We start from the raw sequence: 19,016 nt of genomic DNA on the forward strand, positions 1-19,016 counted from the left end.
GCAGTTCTTATGAAGCTAACTCGACACCAGCCGGTTATTTGGGAACTCGTTTTCAACTGCTTGCAGAAAGTTGAAATTTGGCATTGTGGTTTATATGTCGACTTAGTACCCAAATATAACAAGAAGGGCAAAGCCCATACGACTCACATGCTTGACCTTGACCTTTACATGACCTTGACCTTCAGGGTCAAGGTCAAATAACTAAACCTAGCAATGACATCATACACTAAGAACTGCTTTACACATTTTTCCTACCAAAATACATGTGAAGGTCAAGGTCATCCAAGGTCATGCAACACAAAGCTGTTAATTCAAGACATAGGAAGTACAATGGTGCTTATTGGCTCTTTCTACCATGAGATATGGTCACTTTTAGTGGTTCACTACCTTATTTTGGTCACATTTCATAAGGGTCAAAGTGACCTTGACCTTGATCATATGTGACCAAATGTGTCTCATGATGAAAGCATAACATGTGCCCCACATAATTTTTAAGTTTGAAACAGTTATCTTCCATAGTTCAGGGTCAAGGTCACTTCAAAATATGTATACAATCCAACTTTGAAGAGCTCCTGTGACCTTGACCTTGAAGCAAGGTAAACCAAACTGGTATCAAAAGATGGGGCTTACTTTGCCCTATATATCATATATAGGTGAGGTATTCAATCTCAAAAACTTCAGAGAAAATGGGAAAAATGGGAAAAATAGCTGTTTTTTAGACAACATTTATGGCCCCTGCGACCTTGACCTTGAAGCAAGGTCAAGATGCTATGTATGTTTTTTGGGGCCTTGTCATCATACACCATCTTGCCAAATTTGGTACTGATAGACTGAATAGTGTCCAAGAAATATCCAACGTTAAAGTTTTCCGGACGGACGGACGGACGTCCGGACGGGGGGGGACGGACGGACGGACGACTCGGGTGAGTACATAGACTCACTTTTGCTTCGCATGTGAGTCAAAAAGACATTCTGGAAAATGTTATTTGTAGGATTTAAATATATATATGAAAACATAATAAGGTCCCCATATCCACGTTCCCAAAAACCTTGTCTGAATATATAATATATATATAAAGTTTCTGGGAACACTAACTTTTTTTTTAATATTCAGGCATAACAGCATTCTTTCACATGTATTGTTTGCAAAACTTTTTTTAACTTCAAACTTGTAAGATTAAGGCCACAGTCTTCAGTTTTCTCTTTTATTGGTCCTTGTTTGAGCAGTTCTTATGAAGCTGTGTTGTATTCAAATTGATAGTCGGTTGTGCAAATAGTATTTAACCATGTTTCTTATGCTGTGACAATTTGGGTGTGAATGTGAGTGTGGACGTGGATATATGATTTACTGCAACATTTAAAACAAAATCATGTGCTTTTGCATTTTGGAAATAAATTCTATTGATTGATTGATTGATTGATAGTTTGTCATTTGGTTTCGTACTAGTAAGGAAGTGTTCTTTTCAGCTGTGAGCTTATAAAGTTTATATTGATGCTTCAGACACTGCATAATCTTTTGAAGAACATATTTGCGGAAAAAAATAGCACACACACACACACACACAGAGCGAGAGCGAGAGAGCGGGGGAGAGAGAGAGAGAGAGAGAGAGAGAGAGAGAGAGAGAGAGAGAGAGAGAGAGAGAGAGAGAGAGAGAGAGAGAGAGAGAGAGAGAGAGAGAGAGAGAGAGAGAGAGAGAGAGAGAGAGAGAGAGAGCAAGAACATATTTGCGGAAAAAAATAGCACACACACACACACAGAGAGCGAGAGCGAGAGCGAGAGCGAGTGAGAGAGAGAGAGAGAGAGAGCACAATACTCGCTTGCAGTCACTCCCTGTTTACACAATACACACTGTTCATGAAGGTTTTAAACAGATACTGTTGTTTATTAGTCCAGCATCAACAACACAAACAATAACATAAGCAACTATTGTTTTAAAGAAAAAGACATACCTCGTCTTGCAAAAAGGTGGATTGTTACCGAAAATAAAATACAGTCATTTAAATCTACTGATAACTAAAAAGAACATTAAAGATAATACAGTCTTATGTATAGTCATTGAACCGAAAATTATTAACTTGTAATATGTTTGCAAAAAAATAATCGCACCCAAAAAACATGATTTTGAAGAAATATGATGTCACTAAGCATGATTAACCTTCGCCGACAGTCGCTAAAAACATTCTTCGCCGACCGTCGTCGAAGGACACATACTTTTAACACAGACAGCCATGCGTAGTCGGAGGACACATACTTCTCAAAGAAAAAAAAACGTGCTCAAGTAGAGAAAACAAGAACAAGAAAAAAAAGTACAGAAATCAGGCTTTTCATTGAATTAGATTATCAAACTAAATATATTTCCAATTTTGTACTTGCATTTATCTTTTTTCGTGTTGTGTAATTACGCACCAAGTTAATTCTTACCTGAAATAAACATTAATCACAACTCAGCTTTTATTTTGACATCGAAAATCGTTATTTCTTAAACACCATGAATCAAAGTCCATGGTAAAAGTGAAACAGGTGACTGAACAATGGGGAGGCAGAAAAAAAGAAATAAACAAGAAAAGGACCACGGGTCCTAAAATCACCCAACCGTATGTGTAGACGGATAGACACAGGCAGGGACGCTGACAAAAGTAACAGTCACCCCCCTTTCCTTTGGGTGGGTGACTAAAAATGACAATAAAGGCTCACCTAAATATATGTTCTTATCCCATTGGGGCGCATGAGGTGACTAAGAACCCAAAATAAGAGATCCCCCCCCCCCACCTCCCAGGGCGGACCCTGGGAACAAAATTCAAAATCAAAAAAGCATTTCAATGGAAAAAAATTAATCAAAATCAAATCTGATGATACATTTCATTACGCTAATAGGATAATTGCCTAACTCAGAGTTAGATAGTTTTGAGACAACGGTTCCATAATAACGCCAACAATTGTGTCAATCATCTGTAAAAATTCCGAAAAGAAATTGCAAAGAGAAACGGTTGCTGATGCCATGTCAGCAAAATTGCCTAACTCATAAGTCAGTTATCTTAACAGCATACCCATGCTTTTCTGTCTATGCATGTGCATCCCATGGTAAACAAGATCAATAGAAATTTGGATTAAAGTTCATTCTACTGAAGTACAGAACCCAAAGTTCAATGCAGAGGCTGCTGAACAAATCGCTTTTTCTCAAAACTTGCAAAAGTGAGTTAGGCAATTATCCCATTAGCGTGACGATTTGCAACATATTATATATTATTAAACATTGCTTAACGTCCAGCTGACTACACCGAGCCGTCTCAAAACGCCCCACGCTGCCAACTAAAAAAACCTAAAAATTACCAATGAAGGTATGTCACCAGTCCTTCTGATAAACCATGTTTACAAGGACATATAATTGTGAGGCTCTGGAAACGATGAGGTACTTTCCCCTGTTTGTAAAAACCAGGTTTTAAAAAGAAAAGAGGATAAAATAATGTCCACGAAGAACTGTGATCCTTGTATCTCTATCTACTCTGCTTCTTTGCAAGACAAGTTTATACACGATTAGCTAGGAACCTGCGTAAACACCGAGGTTTACTACGAGTTTAAGCAGAGCTTTAAGACATGTCATTTAAGCTATTTTTACACAGCAAAAGGCGGTAAAAATGTCATGTGGGATCATAATCACCACGTTTTCTGCATGCAATCATTTCTCCGATTAGCAATCTTCCCACTGTGACACCAGCGACTAAAGGCACTTCACATCGCCTCCTTCCCTAGTTTTCAAACCAACATCACAGGGTACCAGACCGCAATTCCGAGAATATACCAGTACTGATTTATGACGTCTCAACATAATTGTCTTAGCAAGATTAAAGCAGAGTAGATAGAAATACAAGGATCCCAGTACTTCGTGGAAAATATTAAGTAAAAATGCAGATCCTTGTTCATCAAGACCTAGGGTCATACAGCAAGACCGAGGGTCATACAGCAAGACCGAAGGTCATAAGCAAGATCCAGGGTCATACAGCAAGATCCAGGGTCATACAGCAAGACCCAGGATCATACAGCAAGACCCAGGGTCATACAGCAAGACCCAGGATCATACAGCAAAACCCAGGGTCGTACAGCAAGACCCAGGGTCGTACAGCAAGACCCAGGGTCGTACAGCAAGACCCAGGGTCATACAGCAAGACACAGGGTCGTACAGCAAGACCGAGGGTCATACAGCAAGATCCAGGGTCATACAGCAAGATCCAGGGTCGTACAGCAAGACCGAGGGTCATACAGCAAGACCGAGGGTCATACAGCAAGACCGAAGGTCATACAGCAAGACCCAGGGTCATACAGCAAGACACAGGGTCCTACAGCAAGACACAGGGTCGTACAGCAAAACACAGGGTCGTACAGCAAGACACAGGGTCGTACAGCAAGACACAGGGTCCAACAGCAAGACACAGGGTCCTACAGCAAGACACAGGGTCGTACAGCAAGACACAGGGTCGTACAGCAAGACATAGGGTCCTACAGCAAGACACAGGGTCATACAGCAAGACACAGGGTCATACAGCAAGAGCCAGGGTCCTACAGCAAGACACAGGGTCCTACAGCAAGACACAGGGTCGTACAGCAAGACACAGGGTCGTACAGCAAGACACAGGGTCCTACAGCAAGACACAGGGTCCTACAGCAAGACACAGGGTCCTACAGCAAGACACAGGGTCATACAGCCAGACACAGGGTCCTACAGCAAGACACAGGGTCCTACAGCAAGACACAGGGTCGTACAGCAAGACACAGGGTCGTACAGCAAGACACAGGGTCGTACAGCAAGACACAGGGTCGTACAGCAAGACACAGGGTCCTACAGCAAGACACAGGGTCCTACAGCAAGACACAGGGTCCTACAGCAAGACACAGGGTCCTACAACAAGACACAGGGTCATACAACAAGACACAGGGTCATACAGCAAGACACAGGGTCCTACAGCAAGACACAGGGTCCTACAGCAAGACACAGGGTCATACAGCAAGACACAGGGTCCTACAGCAAGACACAGGGTCCTACAGCAAGACACAGGGTCCTACAGCAAAACACAGGGTCATACAGCAAGACACAGTGTCATACAGCAAGACACAGGGTCATACAGCAAGACACAGGGTCATACAGCAAGACACAGGGTCCTACAGAAAGACACAGGGTCCTACAGCAAGACACAGGGTCATACAGCAAGACACAGGGTCCTACAGCAGACCGCAAAGAGCCTATTAAGGGCCCACACAAACTTTAACTTGTCACAACAAGTTATAAATCACAAGTTGAAAAGGAACTATGTACACATTAAAAATCTTGGCATTATTAATTGTTTTGTCGTTTAAGCTATTTTTACACAATGAAAGGCGGTAAAAATGTCACGTGGGATCATAATCACCACGTTTTCTGCATGCAATCATTTCTCCAATTAGCAATCTCCCCACTGTGACAGCAGCGACTAAAGGCACTTCACATCGCCTCCTTCCCTACTTTTCAAACCGATATCACAGGGTACCAGACCGCAATTCCGAGAATATACCAGTACTGATTTATGACGTCTCAACATAATTGTCTTAGCAAGATTAAAGCAGAGTAGATAGAAATACAAGGATCCCAGTACTTCGTGGAAAATATTGAGTAAAAATGCAGATCATTGTTGATCAAGACCGAGGGTCATACAGCAAGACCGAGGGACATACAGCAAGATTGAGGGTCATACAGCAAGATCCAGGGTCATACAGCAATCCCCAGAGTCATGCATACATACATAATGCGTATAGCCCAGCGGACTGCAAAGAGTCTATTAAGGGCTTACACAAACTTTAACTTGTCACAACGAGTTATAAATCACAAGCTGAAAAGGAACTATGTACACATTAAAAATCTTGGCATTATTAATTGTTTTGTCATTAAACAAAGATCGACCAATCAAACACAGCAATAACACCTTCCTATTTCAAGTTTTACGAATCGTAGTCACACTCAATTCGTCAAAACTTTGAACATCGTGATTTGTATGTCGTACGTGACATGAAAACCCATGGTCATACAGCAAGACCCAGGGTCGTACAGCAAGATCCAGGGTCGTACAGCAAGACCCAGGGTCGTACAGCAAGACCCAGGGCCGTACAGCAAGACCCAGGGCCGTACAGCAAGACCCAGGGTCGTACAGCAAGACCCAGGGTCGTACAGCAAGACCCAGGGCCGTACAGCAAGACCCAGGGCCGTACAGCAAGACCCAGGGCCGTACAGCAAGACCCAGGGTCGTACAGCAAGACCCAGGGCCGTACAGCAAGACCCAGGGTCGTACAGCAAGACCCAGGGCCGTACAGCAAGACCCAGGGTCGTACAGCAAGACCCAGGGTCGTACAGCAAGACCCAGGGTCGTACAGCAAGACCCAGGGCCATGCATACATACATAACATATCGCGTATAGCCCAGCAGACTGCAAAGAGCCAATTTTTGTCTTGCTGTATGACTGGGAATTGCAGATATGTTCTTCAAAAGATTATGCCGTGTCTGAAGCATCAATATAAACGCTTATAGCTCACAGCTGAAAAGAACACTTCCTTACTAGTACGAAACCAAATGACAAACTATCAATTTGAATACAAAACAGCTTCATAAGAACTGCTCAAACAAGGACCAATAAAAGAGAAAACTGAAGACCGTGGCCTTAATCTTACAGGTTTGAAGTTAAAACAAGTTTTGCAAACAAAACATGTGAAAGAATGTTGTTATGCCTGAATATTAAAAAAAAAGTTAGTGTTCCCAGAAACATTTATTATATATATTATTATATTCAGACAAGCTTTTTGGGAACGTGGATATGGGGACCTTATTATGTTTTCATATATATATATATTTAAATCCTACAAATAACATTTTCCAGAATGTCTTTTTATATTTGGGTACTAAGTCGACATATAAACCACAATGACAAATTTCAACTTTCTGCAAGCAGTTGAAAACGAGTTCCCAAATAACCGGCTGGTGTCAGAGTTAGCTTCATAAGAACTGCTCAAACAAGGACCAATAAAAGAGAAAACTGAAGACCGTGGCCTTAATCTTACAAGTTTGAAGTTAAAACAAGTTTTGCAAGCAATACATGTGACAGAATGTTGTTATGCCTGAATATTAAAAAAATTAGTTAGTGTTCCCAGAAACTTTTATTATATATATAATACAAGTTTCTGGGAACACTAACTTTAAAAAAAAATTAAATCGATCAACACACACACAAACAAACAAACATAACAACAATAAAAAAAAAATTAAAAAAAAGGACATACATGTTCATGTCTTGTCGTTTTAAAAGTATAACTAAAAAAGAACTTATAACTAGATATTTAACAATGGTACATAGAACATCCAGAAAGTTGAAATTTCGCACTGTGGTTTATATGTCGACCTAGTACCCAAATATATATAGACATTCTGGAAAACGTTATTTGTTTAGGATTTAAATATATATGTGAAAACATAATATTAATAAGGTCCCCATATCCACGTTCCCCATATTCCTAAACAAATAACGTTTTCCAGAATGTCTATATATATTTGGGTACTAGGTCGACATATAAACAACAATGCCAAATTTCAAGTTTCTGGGAACACTAACTAATTTTTTTTAATATTCAGGCATAACAACATTCTTTCACATGTATTGTTTGCAAAACTTGTTTTAACTTCAAACTTGTAAGATTAAGGCCACGGTCTTCAGTTTTCTCTTTTATTGGTCCTTGTTTGAGCAGTTCTTATGAAGCTGTGTTGTATTCAAATTGATAGTTTGTCATTTGGTTTCGTACTAGTAAGGAAGTGTTCTTTTCAGCTGTGAGCTATAAGCGTTTATATTGATGCTTCAGACACGGCATAATCTTTTGAAGAACATATCTGCAATTCCCAGTCATACAGCAAGACCCAGGGTCATGCATGCATACCTACATAACTTGTATAGCCCAGCAAATAATAGTATTACATCAGGGTCTCATTTCGGGGTCGGACTTATCGCTATTTTGTTACTCAATTTCCTTGTCAGCTATTAAACTCTAAGACACCGGTACAAAATGTTTTCTTATTACGGAAGCCGAAGCGGGGTTTCGCGGGGTACCCCCGGGGTTCCGCAGGGTTTCGCGGAAAATAGCTACCGCACGCATACTGCATGCGTCAGACGTTCTCAACATCAACATTCCGCGATCGTCACCTGTGTTTCTGTTGAAGCTCCTGGAGTGACTCAGAATGTGTGTTGCCGTGTTCCACTCCCTTTTCGTTTTTTTCTTTTCTTCAAGCAAGACAGATAGTCATTGTAAATTTATCTGTGAGATTTCATTCAATTTTATTTGGGTTTAAACCGTTTTAATGACATTAAAATCATTTAAAGCTGTCGGTGTTGCTGTGTGTAGATTTCATTTATTTGTGCGAGTGCGTGCAGTTTGCATCGATGGTGCGATTAGTTTGAAAAATGTCCGATTACATTCCTCTTGACAACCTCAATTTCAAAATGAGCCCCTGTTATATTGTGGTTTTTTTTTTGCTTAACGCCCAGCCGACCACGAAGGGCCATATCAGGGCGGTGCTGGTTTGACATATAACGTGCGCCACACACAAGACAGAAGTCGCAGCACACAAGACAGAAGTCGCAGCACAGGCTTCATGTCTCACCCAGTCACATTCTTCTGACACCGGACCAACCAGTCCTAGCACTAACCCCATAATGCCTGACGCCAGGCGGAGCAGCCACTAGATTGCCAATTTTAAAGTCTTAGGTATGACCTGGCCGGGGTTCGAACCCACGACCTCCCGATCACGGGGCGGACGCCTTACCACTAGGCCAACCGTGCCTGTGCCACTGTTATATGGTAAGATGTAATGAATAGGTTTGCTCTACATATTGCACCAACAGGCCAGCAAGTTGTCTCAATCTCTGTGCTATGTCATTTTTTCTAGCTGGTCCATATTTCTTCAGTAAGCTTTCGCCAAAAAGCAACAACATGCTGTCTTTGCCCACAACTTCAGCTAGTCCATCTTAAAACCGTGTCTTCATTTAGTGCTGAAGCTTTGCTCGCACATTCATACATGTTCTATTGTTGAGACAAGTATTTTGGTTAATTGCGGCTTGAATTATCTTCCCTGACGGATACATGCCTTTTTGAAGGAGATGCCCAAAACCATTTATTAAAGTTTGTATTTCAGCATGAGACCAGCTTGAATTTACGCTTGTCTTCATGAGCTTTGTCGACCTCTGCCTTTAATTATTTTTTTTTGTTTGTTTATTTTTTGCTTAACGTCCAGCCGACTACGCAGAGCCATATCAGGACGAGGAAGGGGGGGATGAAGGGGGCCACTTGTCAAGCGATTCCTGTTTACAAATGCACTAACCCATTACTTGTGTCCCAGCAGGCTTTAGTAAAACTAAATTAATACCTACTGGAAGATTACCAGTTTCCAGTATGTTAAAATAGGCTTAACCCATCTACTGCTGGACTTACATCAGAACACTAACAGATTAAACTATACATGAATCGCGAGACAAGCGGCAAGAGAAGAGATTTTTGGAAAAAATACAGGTGAATGAGCAAGATTAAGGCAGAAAAAAGAAAAGAATTCATGAAGAAAAAGAGAGCATGACAGGAAAGAGGAACCAAAAATCTACCTAACAGCAAACTAGAAAGCTCCTGCGGTTCCAAAAACAGGAGGGGCCTTTAATTTCTTAACCGCAGTGCCCCACTGCGGGAGCCTTTAATTAGGTAATAAACAATGCATGTTATTAGTAGTAGCAAAAGTATTTAGATATTATAAGAGTATGTCCACTAGAACCCGACATGTAGCATCTATATATAAATAAAATTTAAATAATATTGTGGCGGTTTCTGCGACTTCCATTACTCGCGCAGAAGCGTCTGATTGGAGAAACTAGAGGTCAAAGTATGTACCAAAATGTTGCTAACTTGACGTTGAGCAATGTAAAATAACATATTTTTTTTAAACAAACTTTGAACTCGAATTTCTCCAATCAGAAGATTCTGCACGAGTAATGGAAGTCGCAGAAACCGTCACATATGATGGTGGCGGTATAAACATACCAAGCGGTTCTGCATGTGTGCGACATGTGTAGTCGCAATCCTTGACGGAGGAGTCATCGCTCCCCAAATCACCCACGATGCCGGTGTTGTCATTGCCCAAATCACCCACGATGCCGGTGTCGTCATTGCCCAAATCAGCCACGATGCCGGTGTCGTCATTGCCCAAATCAGCCACGAATTGCCCAAATCACCCACGATGCCGGTGTCGTCATTGCCCAAATCACCCACGATGCCAGTGTCGTCATTGCCCAAATCACCCACGATGCCAGTGTCTTCATTGCCCAAATCACCCACGATGCCAGTGTCGTCATTGCCCAAATCACCCACGATGCCGGTGTTGTCATTGCCCAAATCACCATGACCAACTGAAACAAAGATTAGTTTAAAATTATAGAATCTTTGCTTATTGTTGATTTATAACACCGACACAAGACAGACGATGGACCTTCTTGACTGTCACGACCTCAAACAGCATGTAGACGCTCCCACACGCAAAACACACATCATTGACTGGATTGTCACCCACGAGTCCACTGACCTGGTGTACGACATCCTGCTGAATGACTACCTCAGATCCGATCATTCTGCAGTTTTGTTCTCTCTTAAGATGGCCAAACCATCCAAACAGAAAAAGCGCGTAGTCCGCCGTAACCTCAAAGAAGTTAACACTGACACATTTCGCGCAGAAGCAGCCCGCCGACTGCTTGATCCTCCGGTATCCTCAGACCCTGTACGTCATTACGACTCCACTCTCAGCACACTTCTTGACGAACATGCACCCGCAAAAACCAAACTCATCGTAGATTGGCCTTCTGCACCCTCGATCACAGCTGAAGTTAAGTATACAAAACAGTTGCGTCGCCGAGCAGAGAGGAAGTTGCGAACCTCAAAGCTGGTAGTTGACAGACAGATTTACAACAAGCAAATGGAACATGCTCAGACACTCATCGCAGACGCCAAACAATCGCACTACAGCACCAAAATCTGTGAAACAACCTCTGCCAAAACACTCTTCTCCACAGTGAATGACCTTGTTGGCTGCTCTTCTGCTTCTCCCTTGCCCAACAACATCGACCCCTCCAAACTGTCGCAAGCTTTCTCTGATTACTTCCATAACAAGATCCAAACCATCCGTGACAAACTAGACAAAATCCCACACCAAAACTCTGAAACTTCTCCTGCATTTACAGGCACTCCCTTCACACACTTTCAGCCTCTCACTCTCACTGACCTGGAGAAAGTCCTCAAAGAAATGACCTTGAAAACCTGTGACCTTGACCCTCTTCCCACACAACTCTACTCTGACTGTCTTCCTGAACTCCTCCCTTCTATTCTCAAAATCATCAACACTTCTCTGCAAACAGGCACTGTCCCCAACTCCTTTAAGACTGCTATTGTCAAACATCTACTGAAGAAACCATCGCTCGACCCAAACACTCTCAGCAACTACCGCCCTGTCTCAAACCTTTCCTTCATCTCCAAACTCCTTGAAAGAGTCGTCCTAAAACAACTCAACTCTCACCTTCTTTGCAACAATCTTCTCTCTCCGCTTCAATCTGCCTATCGTCCTCACCACTCCACCGAAACTGCCCTTCTCAAAATCACTACTGATCTCCTCCTTGCCACTGACCAAGCTGAAATCTCTGCCGTCGCTCTACTTGATCTATCAGCGGCCTTTGACACAGTCGACCACAACATCCTCCTTCAACGCCTTCAGTACACCTTTGGTATCCATAGCACAGCTCTTTCTTGGTTCTCTTCTTATTTCACCGACCGCTACCAGACTGTTTCGATTGACAAACTGAACTCTGACCCCATCAGGCTTGAGTGCGGAGTCCCTCAGGGCTCAGTCCTTGGGCCTGTACTAATTACTCTCTACACTCAACCTCTTGACCACATCCTTGACCGACACAACGTTCTCCACCACTCTTTTGCCGACGACTCTCAACTTCACAACAGCTCTTCCCCTGACCAGTCTGAATCTCTTCTTTCCTCTATCTCTGACACTATCACTGACGTGCAGAATTGGATGACAGAAATCAAACTTCAGCTCAATAGCAACAAAACTGAAGCTATCCTAGTAGGCACTACATCCAAACTCTCCAAAGCCACTTCCGACTCTCTTCAACTCTCTGACTCTTCTGTCCCTCTGTCTTCTGCTGTCAAAAACCTCGGAGTCACTCTAGACAACACCCTTTCCATGAAACAACACATCTCTTCTGTCTCTCGCACCTGCTACTTCCAACTCCGCCGCATCGCCACTATCCGCAAGTACCTCACCACAGATGCTACCGCCAAACTGGTCACGTCCACCATTCTCTCACGTCTTGACTATTGTAACTCTCTCTTGGCGGGTCTTCCCTCTTCTTCTATCTCTCGTCTCCAACGCATTCAAAATAGCTCTGCCCGTCTTGCCTTACGAAAGAAAAAGGGAGATCATATCACCCCCCTCCTAAATCAGCTCCACTGGTTGCCCGTTCCTGCCCGTATCACATACAAAATCAACACTCTCACCTACAAATGCCTCCATGGTCTCGCCCCTGCCTATCTCTCCGACTCTCTCTCTCTCTATGTCCCTTCACGAGCACTCAGATCATCTGCCGACTCCCTCAAGCTCAACATCCCCCACACCAAACTCAAAACAGCAGGTCAACGCTCATTTTCTTTCCAAGCACCTAGCCAATGGAACACACTACCTCTCCCCCTCCGTCAACAACAGTCCCTCGAATCATTCAAATCTGCACTCAAGACATTCCTTTTTTCCACATAATCCATGCATTCTACACTGCCCACCCCAATACAATACAATACAATACAATAACTTTATTAATCTCTAAAAGAGAAATTACATTGCTGAGCGTTTGTGTCCGTAATAATAACATACATAAAACATTCAAAATAAACATTTGTTCTTTGTCCTGAGAAAATATAGCACATTGGTTATCACATAAGAAAGTATATTAAAAATAAATTAACATGCATTCACCATCAACAATGCACAAAAGAAAGTCAGCACCTTGCCGGTTATCACATATTGTCTAAGAGAGTAGAATAAGAGTATATAATCATGCAAAACAAAATCAACAATACTGAAACAATACAGAACACTGACCCCGTGCATCAGAGCGACAACACCAGCATCTACCGCCCCACCTGAGAATTGAAGATGTGAATTGCAGATGGAATGAACGAATTTCTGTAGCGTGTGGATCTTGCGGTTGGTTGTCTGAATCTGTTGCTCCTGTCTGTCCGTCTACTGTCAAATTCCGGTCTGAGTGGGTGCGAGTCGTCAGCCAAAATCTTCTGTACCTTGTCAGTCAGTCGTCGTTCATGTGTTGATGTGAAATTGTCCTGCTTCCTCCCAACCACCCCACTTGCTTTCCTGATGAATTTATCTAATCTATCCCTGTCTTGCTTGTTGATGTTGCCACCCCAACACACGGAGCCAAAGTACAACACACTATTGCACGTTGAAGTGTAAAACATCTGAAGGATTTCTTGTCTGCAGATGTTAAAAGACCTGAGTTTTCTCAAAAAGTACAGGCGAGAGTGGAGTTTCTTCACAAGGGCATCAGAGTTTGGTTTCCATGTCAACTTATTGTCTATAATCACCCCCAAATACCTATACTGCTCTACCTTCTCTACGACCTCCCCCTTGATCACTATCTCCCTGTGTACATGTTCCCCCCTCCTGTTGTCCATTATCATTGTCCATCCCACCTTGAATAACTGTACATATTTTAATGGTTGCTGGTGTGTGTGTGTTGGTGACTTTAAGTCTCCGTGTGTGTGAATGAGTGTATGTGCGCCTTGAGTCGCCTGTTGGGGAGATATGTGCGCGTTATAAATATTCGTATTATTATTATTATTTATGTCAAACACTCTACCGTACCTCGAAATGTTTTAGCTCTTTGCTCAAGTGCTATCATTATTATTATTAGCATTGCTTAACGTCTAGCCGACTACGGAGAGCCTTCTCAAGATATCCCCATGCTGCCAACTAAAAAACAACAAAAAACATCATTGGCGGTCTGTCACTAGCCCCGTAGATGAACCCGACATGTAGCATCTATATATAAATAAAATGTAAATAATATTGTGGCGGTTTCTGCGACTTCCATTACTCGTGCAGAAGCTTCTGATTGGAGAAACTACTGGTCAAAGTTTGTCCCAAAATGTGTTATTATTATTTCACGTTGCTTAACATCTAGCCTGTGTTGCTAACTGGATGTTGAGCAATGTGAAATAATAATAAGAACATTTGGGAACAAGCTTTGACCTCGAGTTTCTCCAATCAGAAGTTCTGCACGAGTAGTGGAAGTCTCAGAAACCGTCACTTATGATGGTGGCGGTATAAACATACCAAGCGGTTCTGCATGTGTGCTCGTCACGTCGCAATCCTTGACGGAGGGGTCATCGCTGCCCAAATCACCCACGATGCCGGTGTTGTCATTGCCCAAATCACCATGACCAACTGAAACAAAGATTAGTTTAAAATTATAGAATCTTTGCTAATTATTGATTTATGTCACTCTATCGTAAATAAGAACAAAAAGTCCCAGTCTCTAGGCTGGGGGAGGATGGAATCTGTGGCATCCCGGAGGCCGTCATTGCCCCCACGACTTCAAAGAGAGAGAGAGAGAGAGAGAGAGAGAGAGAGAGAGAGACTTCAAAGAGAGAGAGAGAGACTTCAGAGAGAGAGAGAGAGAGAGAGAGAGAGAGAGAGAGAGAGAGAGAGAGAGAGAGAGAGAGAGAGAGAGAGAGAGAGAGAGAACCAACGTATGGTTCCTGATGGCTTTCTTGCCTGAAGAGTGAAGTCAGGTGTATGTAATTTCATCGTTGCATGCACAACAGAAACTTCTTAATCATAAACTCCATTATCTTTTTTGAGAATCTAACTCCTTCATCCACTTCCAAGACCATTTATTTGGATGTTTTGCCTCACTTGGCAACTTGTCGTCAAGCTGATTTGCACATGGGTCTCCATTCTTGAAAAAATCCACGCTTTCACTTATCGTGGTGGCCATTTTGAATGTAAAACAGGAAGTGACCACAAAGGGAAGCAAAGACTTGTGGGAGAAAAAGTGAATCTTTTTGAGACAAGTGAGGCCCTGATAAGGATGTTTAGGGAAAATGTAACTTTTGAAAACATAGGTAAATGTAAACATCCTTGTCAGGGCCTCACTTGTCTCAAAAAGATTGCAAGCGCTTACGATCTGCAACGCTGGGCTGTTTGACGAAATTATATTTATTATATCGCGCATGCACAAGATGTTTGAAAATGCGGGAATTGGTATTTCTTTGCGTGAAAAGGCGCGCATCCAAATTTTATTTTTGCGGGATTTCTTTCATATTTGCGGGAATGCGCGGTCTAGAATCGACACTGCGACAGATCAAAACGTGTCAGAAGGTTTTTGCCAGAATGGAAGGACGAATTTCCTTGGTTAGATTTCGACAGTGGAGTGTGCGTGAGCGCAACTCCATGACTGTGTGTAGGGGTGGGGACGAGTTTTTGCATTCAGATTGTGGGTAACCTGATTTTTGTGCGGGTAAGTTAAAAATGACATGTTACATACCCGGGGAAAGCTGAATTGACAAAAATGTGGCCACCCCTGCGTCCCGTGACAGTAAGGTGGGTTCGTATCATGAAGGAGTTAACAAAAGTGACATTTAGCCCTAATGACAGTGAGGGGCGACATTTGTATTATAGCCTACAACAATACAAATGTCGCCCCTCACTGTCATCAAAGGGTACGAGTCGTGCATCCCTCTCATTACTAGTACTATTGATTGCCAGCACTAAGAAAACTATTAGGAAAGGGTGTATTTTTCAAATAAGTCCAGAGGCTATTTAATTTAGTAGCAATGGACTTCAGACTTTTTATGGAAGAGAACAAATTCCAAAATGATAGGTTTTAAATCGTTTTAAGTAGGGCTAGGCGAGGCGCTCTCTTGCCAACATTGCGTCATAATCTGAAAGGTTCCGCGACGCAATATTCCTGATCCTGATACTTAGCTGCGTCGATATCATCGGAAAATGCACTTTCCAAACCTACTTGTGATATAGACTGCGCACATTTCTTTGCAACCAAACAGCGCCGAAACTCAATTATGTAAGACAGATCTCTTACTTTATCAACATCAGTGGTTGTCTATTGACAACTTGATGCGGCATGCGTGTTCAGATTGTTACGCGAAGCTGTGGTTCACTCTCCCATCTCTGTCAAAATGGCGGAAGGCCGAATCAAGCCACCAGCCACACGTCACTTCCGGAGAGGGACATTATTTTCTTTCGTTTTCTCCCGAGCTTTTGAGAATACGGGTTAGAAAAGTGAGTCATTATCTTCACTGGAACATATTGAATACGAACTCTAGCGCATAAGTCATTAAATTGAAAGAAGAAAGAGAAACAAATGGTTATTTCAGTATTTTTTTTTACCATGGAGACAGCCTTTAAACTTACCACAGATATGTCGTCAGGACATGAATCCAGCCAATGTGTGACTTTCGTGGTCTCGTATACACATGGAATTGCGAAGTTCTGAAGACATGGGCTTGTGAAGTTGTGTTGAAGTGGACTTGGACGGGATTTGTCGTGTTCTGTAGACCCAAAACACTGATTTGTACATTCATGTGTTGGAAAACACAGGATTTCCATTTCGTAAAGTTTCAATCAAGCCGCCATTCGTGTTTCAATTTTCAGCTACTTGAATCTAGTTTTGCCTTTCCATATTTGGCTAATCATTATGAGCTATTAAAGGGGCACGCCATAGCTATAGTTCGGACAATTTGCATCGAGTCTATCAGAATCCTCACCTTCCAAACTGTAATATTCCCACGTTCCACATCCACAAACCCTGCATAGCTACAGAAAGCAGAAATGTTTGAAGAACTAAATCCTTGCGCGCATTTATGTGTAGTGGAAGTGAGTGACAAGCCAGAGCTACGCTTCACTCACAACCCAATTTGGCAACCGTCAGTTTAAAGCAATTTAATTGCAGATAAATGTCAGTTATAACCCTCTATTTCTGATCAGGTCTCCATGCAATCACTTTTTGTTCTTCCAGTCTATTTAGATAGCTGGGATAATATTGCAGAGGGACGTCCTCATGAATATTTCATCTACATCAGTGTTGCTGCCAGCGTTAGAGGACAATAGGTCATTTGGACCTGACCGTAAGAAATCAATAGGTCCAAATGTCCTGGCTTTAAAAAAGTAATAGGTCTTACCGTCTACAATTGACCGCGGCACCCTTGTTAATTTTAAAGTAAATCACAAATTTGTGTCAGCACACACGCATGTGTGTGTGTTTGTGTGTGAGTGTGGGAGGGGAAAGAGAGAGAGAGGGAGCTGATTTTCCACAATAAGTTATAACGTGACTTCAAATTAATTTTGCCATTTAATGACAATAAACGTTCAACTTTGGCAATTGCCAGAAACTTAAACTGCCAACCGTCAGAATCAACCAGGTAAACATGGTTAGATCACGCCACCTATTTGTCAAATATGATATGAACTTAAAATAAATGGGGAAAAATGACTAGAATATTCAAGGACTCCTGAAACAAAAAGGTAACATTTGAAACACTAGCTGTGTTGGTCCTAGAGTACAGTGTCACTGCCATTCCTAGGTACTGGTGGATTTTCAGAGAACAGCCTCCTGGAACAGAGAGTGGAGTGTACACTAGTACGACCTCATCTAGAATACGGCAATCCTGCCTGGTTTCCGAGACTAGTACGCCAATCAACATCAATCGCAAGAGTCCAAAGAAGAGCTACTAAACTGATTTACGAAATAAAAGACTACACATATGAAGAGAGACTAAGATACTTGACTTTGCCTACACTAAAGGCAAGAAGAAAGAGAGGGGACCTAATACAAGCGTATATAATATTTAACGACATTGATGACACTAACAAAGATTTCTTTTTTAAATCACCGCAGACTAACATTGTTGTAACACGTAACAGTACTGACAAAATACAAAAAGAAAGACATGATAAGAAAATTTGCTTTCAGCTATGGAGGTCTCCCTATTGACGTCATCACTTCGTGCGCACCGGGGCTTGGAGGGCAAGAAGCCACCGCGCCGCTTAGCGAAAACATGGAAGCGTGGTGCCGATCGCGAAGTTTCGCTGCGGCGATTCCGTATTTGCGTCGACGATTTGGCTAAATTTCATTCAAGATGGTGAATACTTGTTGCATAATCGGTTGCACAAGCCGAAGCAACAAGGAAAATGCTCTTGCATTTTTCAGAATTCCGAAAGTCGACGCTGGAGGAAGACACCGAGATTTACTGGAGAAAAGAAGGAGAGCGTGGCTGAAAAAAATCAACAGGAAAAACATAAACATAACTTCTGTGGATGCCAAACCAGAAAAACAGTATTAATTTTACTTATGTATCTATATGATTTGTGCTGGCAGGAATGTGTGTAGTTACTTTTTTGTTTTTGCTTTCCGACTGAAGTGTGTATTATTGAAAACAAGGGCTCAACACTGTTCCTTATTTGATCTTGAGATATGATGCTTAGTATGTGGGTGCATGTACAGTTCTTTTCTTTTTACACTTTGACAGTATTGATGTGTGAACAGTTATTGTTCATTGATTCCAAACCTCAACAGCAGTATTAATTTTGCTAATGATTGAAACACCGCGATTCACTCGCTTTTTGACTGAAATGTGCAGTTTGAAACAACATTCAACACTGCTTATGTTAATGCCATAGCTTTTTGACTCAAGTGTGTGCCTTAATCAATGCTGGTTAGCATGTCTGTATAGTTTATTGACAAGTGTGTGATTTAAAACAGAAGCAAAACTGTTTATGTGGATGCCAAACCTGAAACACAGTATTGATTTGACTTGTGTACAGTATCTGTATGACTTGTGCTGGCTGGCATGAGTGTAGTTCCTTTTTTTGCTTCCTGGC

At 42.0% G+C, this 19,016-nt stretch overlaps 2 long non-coding RNA genes across 2 annotated transcripts in view; one reads left to right on the plus strand and one right to left on the minus strand.

The window, feature by feature from the left end:
• Nucleotides 1–3,334, plus strand: part of LOC138965099 (uncharacterized) — a 174,407-nt gene extending 171,073 nt beyond the window's left edge. Inside the window, exon 2 of the long non-coding RNA XR_011455304.1 lies at nt 1,801–3,334. This is a non-coding gene — a long non-coding RNA (uncharacterized lncRNA). The remainder of the gene's footprint in view (nt 1–1,800) is intronic.
• A 2,959-nt stretch (nt 3,335–6,293) lies between these two features.
• LOC138965069 (uncharacterized) lies at nt 6,294–18,085 on the minus strand. Its single transcript, XR_011455288.1, has 3 exons — nt 16,551–18,085; nt 14,451–14,561; nt 6,294–10,452 (listed from the first exon to the last, which is right to left on the minus strand). It is a non-coding gene; the product is annotated as an uncharacterized lncRNA (long non-coding RNA).
• Between the last annotated feature and the right edge of the window lie 931 nt (nt 18,086–19,016).

The sequence above is a fragment of the Littorina saxatilis genome, linkage group LG4, assembly GCF_037325665.1.
Source record: "Littorina saxatilis isolate snail1 linkage group LG4, US_GU_Lsax_2.0, whole genome shotgun sequence".
Taxonomy (NCBI): Eukaryota; Metazoa; Mollusca; class Gastropoda; order Littorinimorpha; family Littorinidae; genus Littorina; species Littorina saxatilis.